Below are 17,959 nucleotides of genomic sequence, written 5' to 3'. Positions count from 1 at the left end.
CCGAGTGTCGATTCAGGGTCGAGCAGATCGAACTACAGAACACTTGACAAGCCGCGTCAGTGTTTCTTGCATCATCAGCCTTACCATGAAATGTAGTCTGTTTCAAATAAAATGATTGCTATTATAACCTTAATGTCAGCTGCCGCGAAAACGTAGAGAATTAAGAATAAAGGTAAGAAATTCCATGAAGCTGTGAAAAGCAAATAGAAGTCTCAAGTGAATGAACGTAGTAGGACCTCCCAAGTTGAACGCATAAAATGTGTTCAGTTTGGAGTGCAACCAACATTTCAGGGCAAAATGTGCTTCAAAGGTCAAAGAGAACTAGGAGGTTGAGCACTAATGTTTGGACTGACGTCAGGAATTCACACTTCTCTGGAGATTGTGAAGTTTAATAGTGGACTGGAAAACTATCAGGGGCAGCAATGTTTGTATTATCCAGTTTTTCTGAAAAGTATTTACTTTCAGAAGAGAGAAGCAGTGGAGATTCTTAACAATGAGCAAGTTAGAATCGGAAGATCTTGGTAAAATTATCCACAGCTGCTGCATATATTAGAGAGCAAGGGGAAGACATAACAGTGAGTGAGAAAGGGGAAAAAACAGCATACAGTGATCCAAGTGATGTCTGGCGTGATAGAATAGCCTGAAGGTATCTCAACTTTAAATATGCCACTCAAAACAATAAGAGATGTCATAAAAATCCATGATTCTGCATTGAGCACTTGAGAAAAGAAATGCATCATAAAAGCAGAAACAGATACAGTAGCATAAAAAGTCCCCATCTCTGATTCTTTTAACATCGTTTATCTCTTAAGGTTAAATGTAAATCTTAAACAGATAACCAATAAATAACGATAACCACATAAAATACAGGTTTTCAAAGATGATTTTTTTTTTTTAAGGAGCAAGAAATATTAAAAGCTAAATGTTCCTTTGTGAAAAAGTATCTGCCCCTTAACCTAATAACTAGTTGAGCCCCTTGCAGTATCAACAACTGAAATCAAATATTTTCCTTGACTGGGAAAGAGTCTTCCAAAGGTTTTTTTGAGCATGCAGCAGAATCAGATTGTGCTTCATCTTGAGTTCTCTAAAAGATGGCTGGATATTCCCCTTCAAAATCTTCTGGTAAAGAGCAGAATTCATAATTCCATCAATCTTCACAAGTCATCCAGGTCCTGAAGTAGCAAAGCAGCCTCAGACCATCACACTACCATTTTTAAAAGCTGATATCATGGTTTTTTTCTCCTTTTTGTCAGAATTTATGTCTTGTCAGTCAATAGAATATTCTCCCCATCATTTAAATGTTTTTTTTTTCCCTTTTTGTAATCTCTTCCTTATTGACCTTTCACTTACATTGACCTTAATTAAGGGGAAGTTACGTCCAAAGATTCTTGGTGACCTCCAGGAGCAGTTGTCGCTGTGCTTTTGGCATATTTTTTGTAGTGGAGGTTCACCACTATTCAATTTCCCTCCAGTTGGTAGTACTGTGATATGTAATTATTAAGCTTGAGAACGATAAACCGATACGACTGGATATCTAGTTTTACCGGTGAGAGATATAGCTGTATCGATAGTAAAGTTACCATTCGACAGTAATTAGCCGTTAAATATTCAATGAACCGACAGTAGAGATAGAATTCGTCTATCGCAAGCACAAGAATCGGCTTCTAATGCCTAGTTCAATGCATTGCTTAATATGATAATAATTTAGCTTTTACCTCACATACTGCGCTTGAGTCATTGACCACACAGCGCACTTAGATTGTGACCGCCGTCGTGGTTGCCTCAACTTCCCATTCATTTTGGCAGAACCGCTAGTAGTCGCCGTCATTACCCGATCGTCACTGGCGTGTCATAACAACGCGATTGCTAACAAAACCACTGTAACGCACACTCCGTAGCGTTTTCTTCAAAGCCCAAAACAAAAGTGGTAGCGGCAACGAAGCAACATGCTAAAACAATGGACAGTTTGCGCACCACGCCAGCGACGTACAGCGATTTATTTTCAACGCACCCAGGAAAACAAAAGTCTGACTTCGAAGTGACGAAGGCAGCCAGATCTGTTCGCATGGGACAGAGCTAGTGTGAAGCGGTACAGCGATCGTGAGTTTTTAACCCTAAAAATTAACCCACTACAATGGTGGAAAGGGGGACATATTGTTTCCACGAAACGCAGTGTACTTAAACATGAACATGTGGATCAGTTGATCTTCCTCAAGAAAAATCTGCCCTTCAAAAATATATAGACAGTGATGAGGAATAAAAAAATGTGGAAGCACAGGCATAAGTGAATGACTTTGCTGTGTATAAGGTTAAAGTAATGATTATAGACCTGTCTAAAATGCCATGTTTTTGTTCCCCCAGTTATACCAGTGGTAAAGCATAATTTATTATTTATGATAACACTAGCAGGTTTAATTCTTTTTTTTCTGGAGTTGCTGCATATAATTAACATTTTTTGCTTGTAAGATGTTTATGTTGAAAGTTTGCACTTAAATTATTTACCTATTGTGTTCAAAACACCAGGAAATACAGTAATTAAATTACTGCACTTTATTGTTGTCTGTCACTGGCGTTATATTTTATTATCAATCCCATCCAACAAAATGACGGTCATATAGTAAGCCTTATTACTTTTTTTTTTTTTTTTTTTTTTTCATAAAAAAATAAAACATAACATTGGTATGAAATTTTGTTGTTTAATTTAATCTTTAATCTTTTTTTTATATGTTTAAAATACTGTACGAACACACACAACAAATGTTTACTATCGTATCGTTTTCACTCTGTATCGAACAATATCGTTCTTAAACTGTATCCAATCGTATCGAATCGCTCAGCCTTAAAAATGTATCGTTTTTTAATCGAATCATAACCTGTGTATCTAGATACATATTGAATCGGCTTCATGCCAGAGATTCCCAACCCTAGTAATTATATGTACTGTATCTATACTCTACTTGAATTATTCATTTATTTTATTTTTTTATTTTGATTGTGATATTTTGCAGCAACTTGCGGCCAATTTAATTTGTTGCACCGGCTCTATTTAAAGTACAGTGGTATGAAAAAGTATCTGAACCTTTTGGAATTTCTCACATTTTGGCATAAAATCACCAATCATCAAATTTGATCTGATCTTTTTCAAAATCACACAGATTAAAAAACAGTGTCTGCTTTAACTTAAACCACCCAAACATTTATAGGTTTTCATATTTTAATGAGGATAGTGTGCAAACAATAACAGAAGTATAATAATAATAATAATAAAATAAGTAAGTGAACCATCACATTTAATATTTTGTGGGTCGCCCTTTGGCAGCAATAACTTCAATCAGATGCTTCCTGTAGCTGCAGATCAGTCTGGCAAATCAATCAGGACTAATCTTGGCCCATTGTTTTCTACAAAACTGCTGTAGTTCAGTCAGATTCCTGGGATGTCTGGAATAGATCGCTGTCTTTAGCTCATGCCACAGCATCTCAATGGGGTTCATGTCTGGACTTCGACTTGGCCACTCCAGAACATGTATTTTGTTCTTCTGAAACCATTCTGAAGTTGATTTACGTCTGTGTTTTAGATCATTGTCTTGTTGCAGCATACATCCTCTTTTTAGCTTCAGCTGTCTTACAGACGGCCTCAGGTTTTCCTGCAAAACATCCTGATAAACCTTTGAATTCATTCTTCCATTAATGATTGCAAGTTGTCCAGGCCCCGAGGCAGAAAACAGCCCCAAATCATGATGCTCCATCCCAATGCTTCACGGTGGGGATGAGGTGTTGATGTTGGTGAGCTGTTCCATTTTTCCTCCACACATGATGTTGTTTGTTACTCCCAAACAATTCAACTTTGGTTTCATCAGTCCACAAAATATTTTGCTGAAACTTCTGTGGCTTTTTGCGAACATTAAACGAGAAACAATGTTGTTTTTAGACAGAAGTGGCTTCCTCTGTGAAGTCCTCCCATGAACACCATTCTTGGCCATAGTTTAACATATAGTTGATGTGTGCAGAGATATTGGACTGTGCCAGTGATTTCTGCAAGCCTTTAGCAGACACTCTAGGTTTCTTTTTTACTTCTCTGAGTATTCTGCGCTGAACTCTTGGCGTCATCTTTGGTGGACGGCCACTTCTTGGGAGAGAAGCAACAGTGCCAAACTCTCTCCATTTGTAGACAACTTCTCTGACTGTCGATTGATGAAGATCCAGACTTTTAGAGATGGTTTTGTATCCTTTCCCAGCTTCATACAAATCAACAATCCTTGATCGCAGGTCTTCAGACAGCTCTTTTGACCGAGCCATGATACACATCAAGCAATGCTTCTCATCAAGATATTTCTTACCAGGTGTGTGTTTTATAGTAGGCAGGGCAGCTTTAAACCACCTATCAGTGATTGGCACACACCTGACTTAAAATGTTGGGTAAAAATTGGTTTCAATTGCTCTTTAAGTCTCCCTAGGCAGAGGGTTCACTTATTTTTACTCCCTTCTGTCATTGTTTGCATGCTATCCTCATTAAAATATAAAAACCTATAAATGTTTGGGTGGTTTTAGTTAAAGCAGACACTGTATTTTCATCTGTGTGATTTTGACAAAGATCAGATCACATTTGATGGTGATTATATCCAGGAATGTGAGAAATTCCAAAAAGTTTGGATACTTTTTCATACCACTGTATTTCTTGATGTAAAATGTATGGAAGTAATCAGGCTCAAGTTTGGTCAGTGGAAACAAACTCAGCTTTCCTAAGTAGCTTTTTCTCCCTTGAAGAGAATAACCATTGAAAAAAATAATGCATTTCATGTTTACCTTGGTTATCTTTATCTGATATTTACATTTGTTTCATGATCTTAAAAATCGAGGTGGGAAAGCTATGAAGAAAAAAAAAAAAAGAATTTTAGTAGGGTTGCACAAAAAACAACAACAAAAAAACAAATCGCAGTCAGTGGCTTTAATGTTGTGGCAAACCACATTAACCACTTAAACAGTTGCCAGCTTTATAAACAAGGGAACCTTCAGGTTGTTGTAAAAATTAAACGTTACAACAGTGAAGTGATGGGTTAAAAAATGAATTCAATGAATGTATCTATGGTTCTGTACCACAGGTGGTGGATTGATTGCTGGCACACATACAGAGGTCAAGTTATTAAAAATACATTGATAAACAATGATGTCATGAATACTTATCCCAGGGTTTCTGAATGTACGTACATTCTGCTCATATAATATATATTTTGCTATGTAAACCTCTTTCCTATTCTCATAACACCCCATGTAAGACAGACCCCCTTGATGTAAAAATGGAAAAACAAGCCAACAACATTGAAGGGTAATGTTTTTTTGTTTGTTCGCTTGCAGTATTTTGCGTTATATTTTTGTAAATCTAATACTAGACAAAGATATCATCCAACCACACTACAGAGAAGCTACAGTGTCAAATCTGTGTTTTAAAATTACCTTTCCCAGGGGCGCAATGATATATTGCCATTATTTATGCAAAATCTATGAAGCAGTAAGCTAAATAGAGATACACGTATGATCTATGGAGTGACTTTAAAGGAGAAAGTAACATTTCATTTCCAAAGCTTAAATGAAGCATTTATTCACTTGCAGCAGATTTGTTTGATCTGGCGTTTGATGATTTAGAGGAGGTGATGTCATTGAATGAACGCTGTGATAAGTCTGACTACTTTGTCTGCCATTTCCAAGGGATGAAAGAAAATCCACCTACTGTATCTGAGTCTTGTTTCTCCCGTCAATGATGACTGCTCTTCCCACACAGTTGGCACCCACGGAGCTCACCACTCAACAATGTTCCCGGCACATTCACTCATGGAAAATCCCATCATTACTCAAACCTAACTTTGCCAGTGGGACCAGTGGTAAGAGGACAGACTGTTTAATTTTGCTTTCTCCCGGGCTTACAATTGTGTAATTTATTTTCAAGCAATAGTGGACTATTGGAAGCTACTTGACTCTGTGTTAAAGATGCACCGATACCGATACTAGTATCGGCAGGGGGCGCCGATCCGGCCCGAAATGGTGGTATCGTTATCGGCGAGTACCAACAAAGACAGCGCCGATACCATTTACCGGTCCATTATTATAACGTTTGACCGCAGCCTTTTTTTTCTGCTGGTGCTCACTACACTCTGTCTCTGTGTTGTGTGATGACACGTGAACACCAAGCAGCTATCACTATTGGCCTGCTCCAGACCAATGAAAACGGGCCAATAGCCACTCCCGACCAATGGCAAGGGCGCTTTTTCATATGAAGGAAAAATAAACCTGGATAAATGGCGGCGGTCGGGAAATATTTCAAAACACAAATCCCGTCGATTAAAATCAATGGCTGCATGCAAGATTTGCGGCCTGAAAGTTTCGAGATGTGGAGTTAAATCGGCCAGTTTCAATACCTCGAACCTAATAAAACATTTGAAGACGAAACGTGAACGAACACAACAAGTTTGAGCCTGCAAGAGCAGGACTGCTATCCAGAGGAAGGGCGCTGGACCGGTGCAACAATGTCTGGTAAGTTCACTACTTCAACTTTACTTGTCTTTTACTTAAAGAAATGCTGCAGTAATTTGGGAACTGTTTCCAAAGTAGGGTTGCCACCTTTCAGAAATAGAAATAAGGGACTCCCCCCATCCCGAAAAAAGAGGCTAATAGAGAAACGGGATGCTGTGGTCAATTATTATTAGTTATAACTGTTAGCGTCCGCAAATGCGGAAACAAGGTTGGACCTCGAAGCGGACAACAAGAGGGGGATACGTATAAGGGTTTAATGATTGCAAACAAAAAATAACACGCGATCGCGGGATAGTAGAAATAACAAAAGGAGTCCATGACAGCAGGTTGACGGAGCTCAATACTACAAACTCGAAGGTTAACTCAGACGATAGGCAGCGAGCCAAAAAGCCAAAATAAAAACACTCAAATACTTGCACAGGGTAGAGGTTACAAACGAGTGCAGCACACTAACAGAAAAAACCCAATGCAGGGGCGTAACAAGCAAATGTAGCGAGACTATAGTGCGAGATGTCAAATGGCGATCAGCAAGGCAAATATCTCGGCAGCCTTCTCTGAGATCACCCGTGCCTAAATATTGCGTTGATGAGCCTGCATTGGATTCAGGTGTGACGTCAGGAACGCCCCCACTAACAGCCCAGCAACAAAACACAAACTAACCAGCAGCAGAATGTGACAATAACTTCATGAAAGTTGCACTGTTTGGCCTTTGAGAGGTTTAAAAAAGTTTACTCAGTTCATTCAGAGTTTATTATTATGAATTTATTTTTATTTTCTTACTGTTGGGCTAGTATTATACTTTGTACTAGTCTTTTTCCTATTTTGCAAAGGTAAGCAACAGCCTGACAAAGCCTTGATAGCAATGATTTCACATCCAATTATGTAGCTCTTTTGGGGGGGGTGAAAAAAAATAAAATAATAAATAAATAAATATATATATATTATATATATTAGGGCTGTCAAACGATTAAAATTTTTAATCAAGTTAATTACAGCTTAAAATTTAATTAATCGTAATTAATCGCAATTAATCGCAATTCAAACATCTATAAAATATGCCATATTTTTCTGTAAGCTATTGTTGGAATGGAAAGATAAGGCAAGATGGATATATGCATTCAACATACGGTACATAAGGACTGTATTTGTTTATTATAACAATAAATCAACAAGATGGCATTAACATTATTAACATTCTGTTAAAGTGATCCATGGATAGAAAGACTTGTAGTTCTTAAAAGATGAATATTAGTACAAGTTATAGAAATGTTATATTAAAACGCCTCTTAATGTTTTCGTTTTAATAAAATTTGTAAAATGTTCAATCAAAAAATAAACTAGTAGCCCTATTCTGTCCTCAATGTGTGTGAGTACACAAATTGACAGATAGTGAACATAAGTTCCTAAAAAAATCAGACGGTGTGGCAAAGTTGCATGGGCTTTACTGAAGTCATCTCTTTTTGACAGGAGCACATTTCTTGTATTTTTGTAAAACGGAAAATAACAAGGCAATGTGTCAATAACTTGCATAAATCACAAAATAACATAAAATGTACACACACGTGTCCATTTGAGCAGTAGCACTAGCCAATTAGCACACAAGCCTCTAACAATGTAACTGCATTTCACCATATATGTGAACAAATTCAAATACACATCATCAATAACTATCTAATGCTCATGAATATAAACAAAGGAGGAATATAACTCACAAGCGATGCATGTATTAGACACAAACAGTGTGATGGGGCTATGAGAACTGCCACTGAATACTGGATGCGGACGTTAGCTGGTCTGAATAGCACTGTCTATTAGTGTGAGTTCGCGTCGACATATAATCGCGTCAGAAAAGCACGCCGAAACCCAAATAATCAGCTGCACTGAATCGCCAGCAGAGGGCGACATTACGCCATATAACATATGCAAGTCACACCCAAGCGCCAGCAGAGGGCGGAAAAACTCCATAAAACACAATTAACAAGTTGGCCTTTCACTGTACTGACATTTAAATCTGTCTGAGCGGGCCTAGTGCGTTAATTGCGTCAAATATTTTAACGTGATTAATTTAAAAAATTAATTAACGCCCGTTAACGCGATAATTTTGACAGCCCTAATATATATATATATATATATGAACGGGGTGGTATGGGTATGGTATCGGTATCGGCCGATACTGCACAGCCAGGTATCGGCATCGGTATTGGGGCCAAAAAATGGTATCGGTGCAACACTACTCTGTGTACAAAATAATTCAATTGCCCCCTGAACATTAATGTTTAACCATCCTCAGTAGCAATAACTGAATTTAGACGTTTTCAAAAACTGCCAGTGTGTGTTTCGCATTAACATTGGAGATATGAATGAACATGAACGGCCTTATAAAGTAGTGCTGCAGAATATCAATAGGCTTCAAGTCTGGACTGTGACTCGTCATCTCCCAAAAACTTCGTTAAGCATTTTTTTTTTTTAAGACATAGAGATTAGGTTGACTGATGTCCTTTAGCTTGACGTCAGGATTTTTTGGTAATGAGCAGAATTCATGGTTCCATCAATCACAGCAAGTCATCCAGGTCCTGAAACAGTAAGCAGCCCCAGACCATCACACTACCATTACCTTGTTTGACTGTTGGTGTGCTTTTTCTGCAAGGCTGTATTACGTTTACACCAGATGTAACATGAGAGGGACCAGCTGGTCAGGTGCCCATCCATCACCTGCCCCGCCTCACCTTTAATGCACCACATACATCATACTGCTTTGGAGAGGCTGGGACACAGTGCGGAGGGTCAGATGATGATTCCTGCTGCTTTCCCACTGCTCTCTGGCCATACACTGCACTTCCCGTCCCTCAAGGTTTCTTCAGAGTGATAAGTTTATATTTGCCAGTCAGGTGGTTGGTGGATCCCACTTTTATTTTGGCGTGCATCCTGGAGCGGGGCCTCCTAATTGTCCGCCCGTGCGACTTCAATGGGGGGTCTGGACGTCCTCAAGCCTCCTCAGTCCTTCTCTTGTTGTTTCGCCATGCTTGGCCTGCAGTGGCCAGTGCTCTGCTCTATTAGACAGGCGGAGCCATCGCTCTCCCAGGTTGTGGTCCATCCCGCACTGTAGACATGTGCTGATTACCGGTTTCAAGGTACAGTGATCCCTCACTACTTCGCGCTTCAAACTTCGAGCCCTCAGTCCATCGCGGATTTTTTTTCAATTAATTTTTTTTTAAAAAAGATGCAGATGAGCTGTCCCGAGCCGATCGCCTAGTCTCACTCTCGCTCCCCCTCCCTGCTCGTTGTGGGTCAGGCAGTGAGTGCACTGGAGTTGCTTATTAAAGTTGACAGACAATGATTGACAGGTGTTGATGCTTGATGTTGCCAGAGAACCAAGCTTCAATGCGCTGCATGCGTCAATCATCGTTTAACTTGTTAAACAGTTGCTGTGGCAACTCATTCTGTGTTAGTGAGAGGATTTGAGTAGACTCACCTGCGATTGCTGCCTTGGAACAGACAGGCTCTGTGTGCGTATGGATAGGCGAGGGGATAAGGCAGCGCGTGCTGGAATGAATGTGTGTGTGTGTGTGTGTAGCAACGTTCGAGCCGCCATATGTGTTGTGTTTGCGGCAATAAACGCCACATGTTAAAAGTGATCCTGAATAGTTTGTAATTTCCGCATGTCATTCCAAGAGTCACAGTCAAGGGAGGTAACAGAAGCATTGAATAAAGCCAAGCATTTTTATACTACAGTACTTTATTCTTGTTTAAAAATAATTCGGTGGGACAGTAACATGTTTAAAACATATCATAATTATTACATCTGAAGTGCCTAAAAACATTTATTAAAATATATTTATACATATTTATTTTTTTTAAATTATACTTTGGGAAAAAAAAGAAAAAAACATGTCTTATATGTATCTCATTCCAATGGTAAATTTTAATAAATACATTGAACACACAAGAAATAATTAAAAAAGAAAAATAATAATAATATATATATATATTTTTTTTTTTTGCGGGGGATGGGCACTTCGCGGTTTTTCACTTATCGCGGCGGGTTCTGGTCCCCATTAACCGCGAAAAACGAGGGATCACTGTATTGACTGGTATGAAAACGTCAAGGTTTCAAAACCGCAGAGATTTTCCGTCATGCTGTCCGTACGGTATTTGCAATTTTTAATGTCCCAACAATGCAGGAAGAAATCCCTCGCTTACAGCTGCAAGGCTCAACCTTCCCGCATCGGTTGTTGCTAAGTGTCAGTGAGTGAGCTGTGCTACACTATGGCTGAAAGAGGTGAAACTCCTGAATTTTTCCCCCATTGAAGAAAATGAAATCGCGAGAGGAGGAGGGCCAACCGACATGTAAAACATGTTTGCGGACGGTGGCTGCCGAGGAGAAAAAAGGTTCAATATTGATTTCACATTTATACAAAATTAAAGGCAACTAAACACAGTCATGAACGTTTCCCACCAGCTACAATGATAATAATAATAATAATAATAATAAATTTTATTTATAACACACTTCACATTTGAAAAACAAATCTCAAAGTGTACATTACCGTTTAAAAAAATAAAAAGACAAAGATTAAAGGAGTAAAAGCAAAAATAGAAACAGATGAAATCAGATAGAAATCCGATAAAATAAGATGGATAAAATTAGCCAGGATAAGCTTTTTTAAAAAGGTAAGTTTTTAGTCCTTTTTTAAAGGCATCCACTGTCTACGGGGCTCTGAGGTGGCGCTACAAGAGTTAACTCCAGTGTGTTTAGTGTGTCTAGTGGTGTTAAAATATTTTTTTCCCCCCTCTATGGCAAATGTGTAATGTGATGAGGATACGAGTCATACGTATAACCGTACTTTTAATGGAAAATAATTCAATTATTTTTGTTCTGATGGTAATAATGTTGAGCTGTGGCTGTGGGTTTAGGTTCACCTAAAGGACTGCATTTATTTTAATTTTATTGAGAATATTTCTGTTTATTTTGGATTTTTTTTTTCATTTCAACTTAACTTGTGTTCCAATTTGCTAATATGTTTTGGAAAATACTAATCCTGTTCAATGAAAATAAGTTGTTTTTTTTTTATCTCAGACATCTCAAAGTAACACACTTTAGAGCTGTAATTGCAATACTGTGAAACTGTAAAATTTTGGCTTAAGGTTATCATACTGTCAGAGTCTCATACCTAAACATGCCTACCGCGCTAGCCCTCGGGGGCCCAGCTGGTTTGGAACTGGGGTGGCGACGGTTGGTGCAGTGCCTGGCTTGCCTGTCAGATTCCACGCAGCAAAATATGCTCATTAGAATGGGCATATGCATGGCTTGATGCCGCTAAACACAGTGGGATGTCGACTGATTAATACTCAAAGGTGATGCATTTGCTGTGCACTTGGGGTCATTTTGTTTGACCACTGTTCCATGTTTTCTCCGTTTGTGCATAATGCCTCTCAGTGTGGTTTAGAAATGGCTCTACCATCTGTGCATGAATGTCTTTGTATCATGGCAACTTTTTGTGCTCTTCAAACTAATTATTATTATTATTATTTTTTTTTTTTTTACACTAGCATAAACGTCATAATTATATCGACGCAACGCAGGGCCGATTAATTGGGAGCCTATCGCCGTCAAAATTGACCGAGTGGAAACACAGACAAAGAGCTTTTTACGTTGAAAATTCTTGTGAATAAATGCTTAAATCCCTGAATTCTTTAGAGATATGAATGTAAAACAGTCTCATTTCTTGGTTAAAAGCAAAAAAAAAAAACGGGCAGTTAGTATTTATTGTACGTAAATATGTCGAATGTGATGCTAGTCTTTTAGCCAATGTGGCGCTGCCTTATCACAACAAATACTGTAGCTTTTAATCGTTGAAAATTCTTGTGAATAAATGCCTAAATCCCTGAATTCTTAATAGATGTGTACGTAAAATAGTCTTGATTCTTGGTTACAAGCATAAAAAAAAAAAAAATTATACATTTATTTTACGTGAATATTGCAAATTATAACACCACTGCTGTAGTGGCTAATTCCTCCCATTGATTTTTTTCCCCACAAAGTTTCAAAATGCATGCATACGAAAAATATAATAATTACCTTTGAATCCTTAAACAAATCAATCGTGAGACAATCCTTCCTGTTTGTATGCGGTACAGCTTTCATACTTTTTCAACCTAAATCCGGCGTTAGATTGCTGCGTGCGTGTGTTTGAAAATAAAAAAACTCCTTTAGATGCTAAATACCTACGCGAAGGTGTGGCGCAGTCTGTGACTCGTCAATATAATTGTGAAGCCCATGACACTAGTTTTACCGTATTGGCCCGAATATAAGACGGCCCAGATTATAAGACGACCCCCTCTTTTTCAAGACTCAATTTGAAAAAAGACTTTTTGAACACCAAATTAATTTTTATACAGAAAATAATTACAGTACATCCGAAACAAATGATTATAATAGTATATTTGAGAGAAAAATGCATGTTATTTTGCTTTATTCAAATCCTAACATCTGAACATTTAAATATATAAACTAAAGTGCAATCACATTCATAAATGAATGGCTTCTGGTTTTTGAAATGTAAATAAACCAAACAACAAAATTGCAATACTGCATTAACCATCAAAGTGAAGTCTAACTGTAACTGTAGTCTTGAAACAAATCTGAATAAGGAAAAACATTACAATAAAACAATGCAAACTAGTTAAACTTGAGAGTAGCTGAGATCTGTCATGACAGAACATCGCTTCAATGATATCTGGCGCCATCTAGCGTCGTGAATGGGGAGAGTAGCTGAGAGTTGTCATGACAGAACATCACTTCAGTGATATCTGGCGCCATCTAGCGTCGTGAATGGGGAGAATAGCTGAGAGTTGTCATGACAGAACATCACTTCAGTGATATCTGACACCATCTAGCGTCGTGAATGGGTACAATGTCTAGACTGCGAATATAGACGACCCCCTCTTTTTCGGTTTTATTTCAATGCAAAATACTTAATATAATAATAATTATTAATAATAATAATATTAATAGTCTTATATTCGGACCAATACGGTAATTAAGTGATGTCTTCAATAAATAGATCACACATCTGCAGGTAATCAGGCTTGGGTGTGGTCAGTGAAAATGATTTAATCTTTCCAAAACACAATCGACCTTGATGATTCATGATTTAACAAAATTGGCACTTACTGTACCTTTTACACAGAGCTAGATAGTTTAGATGAATAGAATCAACGCTTGAAATTTTTAAAATTTCATTCACTTGCGTTACCATTGTCTGATATGTACATTTGTTTTTTTTAATCTTAAACATTAAAAGTGGGAAAACAGACAAAATAATTGAGAAGTGGTCAAATACCTCTCGGAACTTTAGAAGAGCTGAAAGACTTTCTCAACGTTTTACTCAAGTATCATACCAGAAGAAGCTTCTGTATTCATATGACACTTGAAAAAGCTTTAAAAAAAAAAACTGATGTAATAAATTTTGTCAAGCTAAACCTATTTCATACTTTTTTTCACAGTGTAAACACATTTGTCACTTGTGCTATGCACTTACTAGAATTACTGTGGTATTCATTTGCTACTTTGGACTTATTCAGACTGGGCACGTTGCAAACACTGGTGTGTTGTCTGCAAATACTAACCGTCCAGATGCTTGAAAACTGTCTAGGTGTGTTCGTAACACTGTTCATTCAGTACTTGTGTTTCCTTTCCATGAAATTTCAGTCCTATACTGCACTCTATCCTTTTGGCTGCTGCTCTCCATGCAGTCGACTAGTGGGCGTTAAGGACCTAAGGATGAATGCTGGGCTTTGTGCGCTGGCATGTGTGGGACACCATCACCTCCAGTCTTTAAAAGAGTAAGAAAGAATGTGCTGCAAAACACATGGAATTCCTAAGATTTCAATTTATACTGTAAAGTGTTGTCAAGCTCACATTTGAGAATCAGTAGGAGTTTGAAAACTTCCTGTAATCCAACACGCTGCTGAAATGTATATACAGTAGCTTCGCAGAGGCCTCACGCTTTGAGGAGAATGTGCAGGAAGCAAGGTGGAGCTCAACAGTGGGCTACCAGTTATCAGTATCCGCTTGAGTGTAACAGCCAGTGTTGTCACAGATGACTTGAAAAAGTAATTTAATTACTGATTAAGCCTTAAAAAAAGTAATCTAGTTACTTTACTGATTACTTTATTATCAAAGTAACTAAGATACTTTAAAGGTAATTTATCAATTACTTTTTTACCAATCAATCTTTTGGTGGCCGAAAAGTGTCATTGCATGTAAATGACTTTCCTATATATGATTTTAAAATTAAGAGTTTTCCGGTAAAATATTGTCAATAAAAGTTCTACAGCAATAAAACAAACAATAACAATGAATAAAATGAACAAAAAAAGATATTTTATGGGTCAAAATTATTTTTCGAACAAATCATGTGACTAGCACCTTAGACTGTCATTTGCTTTGCTTAGCCAAAACTACTCGAGGACCAAAGAGACAAGATGGATATACATAATTTTTTCAAACCTAAGCTTTCAAAAGCGACAACAACTACTGAGTTAGAACCAAGGATTGAAAATGTGTACTATGAAACCAGAGAGCACTGCCAAAATAGTGAGCGGAGTTTCAATTTGCCCCACTAAACACGCTAATTGAACAACAGAGCCACTTGCCAATGTAGTTACCCCCGTCAAAAATTGTATTCCCTGGCTGCGGGAGTGCACACACACATTAGTTATGAGTTATTCTGACTTGAATTGAAGCCAGAAAAGAACCAGTTATATATTTTGGACATCGACATTTATTAAAAACCACCAAAATCACCAAAGCACGGAAATCAAGCAAATCAGTGCAGTGCAGTGGCTCCGCCCAGGGGATACAATTTTTGATGGGGGTAACTACATTGGCATGACAAGGTGGGCTTACCATATTCAATAGATGATGATCTTGGTGAAAAATATAGCTGTCCTAAGCAGCCTGATTTAGAATTCCCCTCAAGCATGATGGGAAACAAAAAACACTCATTTCAACTTATTATTATAAATATTCTTGTTGTAATTTTATTGCTGACACTGTGTTTCGGGGTCATCTACATGTTGTGCCCCTCCCTTTCCCCAAAAGTCAAACTCCGCCTATGGTTAACAGAATATCAGTGCCTATGCTAAACACGCAAATTGAGTGTACAATAATCAACAACACACAAATGAATTGCACAGTGCAAATAACACAAAGGTGGGGGCGGGCACGAATGCGTGTGCACAACCCAGAAGTACGCCGAACACACACGTGGTCAATTTGGCCACAAAACGTGGCCTAACTAAGCACTTTAAACTCAATCAGATTTACAAAACATCCCAAGATGCTAAACGAACACGTCACCTAACAGTATAATTGTGCAACACGAATATGATGTGAAAAATGCTTGCCGACTTGGAGCATTGACAACCCGCCGTTGCAACGGCAATGTTACGAACCAGCCGCGCATGCAGGGGCTCAAACCGATCGCTGGAACCCTCCAAAATGAAGGACAAATACTCATGCTCATTCATGGACGCACACAGAACAACATTCCCTTGCACATCTCAACAGGTGGCTGCACTCGGCTAGAATGTGCACCTTCGCTCCACATGCCTTTCTTAGTCCCAAAACACTTAGCGATTCGATGTGATTCGAGACCAGAACAGGAAGTGACTGTGAGCGGTTACCATGGAAACGAACACGTAGCGCCAACCTTTTTAACATTTTCCATTCAAAATGCTCTTTGTACATAACTACAATATTCTTCATTCTAAATACATTTTGAGGCAATAACAAAATAGTTACGCACAGACACAAAATAAACTATAATCAGATTACTGGTTTGGAAAAATGAACGCATTAGATTACTCGTTACCGAAATAAAGTAATCAGATTACAGTAATGCGTTACTTAGTGACAACACTGCCTATTGGTCATAATATTTCCCATCATGCCTCTGTAATGGGATTCTGCGCTCCTACTTGACTATTATTGATGATGTTTCAATTTCGGTGTTGCACTATGATGACATGCACAGGTGCGACGGTGTTAATGTTGCTAAAATGGTTCGACGTTTGAGCCAAATGAGCACAAGTTCCTCATATTTTTGTCTTCCGAAGAATTTTTTTTTGTCAAGCCCACGGACGATTCATTACATTAGTAAAACATGAGAGCATAGGTTTCCTCACATTTTTGTGTCTTGAAGAGTGAGATAGGCAATAGGCCCCATCGATCTCGTGTAAGAAGACATTGCCTCCCTCGAAAGGTAAGATGTATTTTTTCTTTCCATTTTGTTCTATTTTTTACTTCATTACAGATTAGGTTAGGTATATTGAATGATTCAAATGTGTTTGGCTGTTGTTTTATTCTGGTTTTACCCTATCTATGAAATTTAATGCGGGTGTCAGTAGTGTTTGGAACGGATCAGGGCATTTACTAGTGCTTTCAAATTTATCGCGTTAACGGGCGGTAATTGATTTTTAAAATTAATCACGTTAAATATTTGACGCAATTAACGCATGCAGGGAATGACCCGTTTATGCGTTGCCTCAAACAGTTTACAATGACGCCGTTTTAGCTCATTGAGAGCGAAAAGGCAGAGAAATGTGAGCGGACACAGGCGTTCATTGGACCGCACGTTTTATTGGCTTAAGCTTTGGCAACTCTTTCACAACAATTATAAGTATTGTGGCGAATGACGTGCTGAAGAATGGCAGGAGACGATCTTTTTTTGAACACGCTTAATTGAACACAATGCAGATCATATTGTATACCATTTGCGGCCACCACTGACGGTCATGGTGGCCCAACTTCCCATCATGCATTTGGGCGGAACAGTTATGTCGCTAGAGTATCATTCAATGAAAGCACAACAGAACTAGTATTGCTATCTCTCACAGGAGACAATCTTTTTCTTAACAAGCTTAATTGAACACATTGCAGAACATACTGTATACCATTTGCAGCCACCACTGACAGTCATTGTTGCCCAACTTCCCATCATCCATTAGGGCGGAACAGCTAAGTCGCTACAGTATCATTTAGTTAAAGCGCAACAAAAATAATATTCCTATTGCTCAAAAACAAATAATGTTCACAAAAAGAAAGCGCTCAATGTAAAGAGAACTGGCATTCCCAGTCAAAATAGCTATGCAAAATACACATAAAATTTACTCAGACTTTGCCTTGGCTAGATCTCTAATTAATTTAAAACTTGCCATTGACACCTTGTGGTGTATTTCAATCACTACCTTACGTAGTAAAAGACACTGTGGAAGAAAGAAGTAGAAGAGCCCATGTGACGTCCCGCTCGGCGACGTCAACAATGGCGAGCTATTAGTTTATTTTTTTTGATTGAAAATTTTACAAATTTTATTAAAACGAAAAACATTAAGAGGGTTTTTAATATAAAATTACTATAACTTGTTCTCA

General features: G+C 38.1%; 1 protein-coding gene across 1 annotated transcript in view; it reads right to left on the bottom strand.

Annotated features, from left to right (window-relative positions):
* stmn4 (stathmin-like 4) overlaps nt 1-6,075 on the bottom strand; it is a 69,563-nt gene extending 63,488 nt beyond the window's left edge. Inside the window, exon 1 of the mRNA XM_057823415.1 lies at nt 5,726-6,075. The gene's annotated coding sequence lies outside the window, so the exon portion shown is untranslated. The remainder of the gene's footprint in view (nt 1-5,725) is intronic.
* Between the last annotated feature and the right edge of the window lie 11,884 nt (nt 6,076-17,959).

Source organism: Corythoichthys intestinalis, chromosome 19 (genome assembly GCF_030265065.1).
Source record: "Corythoichthys intestinalis isolate RoL2023-P3 chromosome 19, ASM3026506v1, whole genome shotgun sequence".
Lineage (NCBI taxonomy): Eukaryota > Metazoa > Chordata > Actinopteri > Syngnathiformes > Syngnathidae > Corythoichthys > Corythoichthys intestinalis.
The sequence above is the reverse complement of the archived record's forward strand: the minus strand, read 5'-3'. Positions and strand labels throughout refer to the sequence as shown.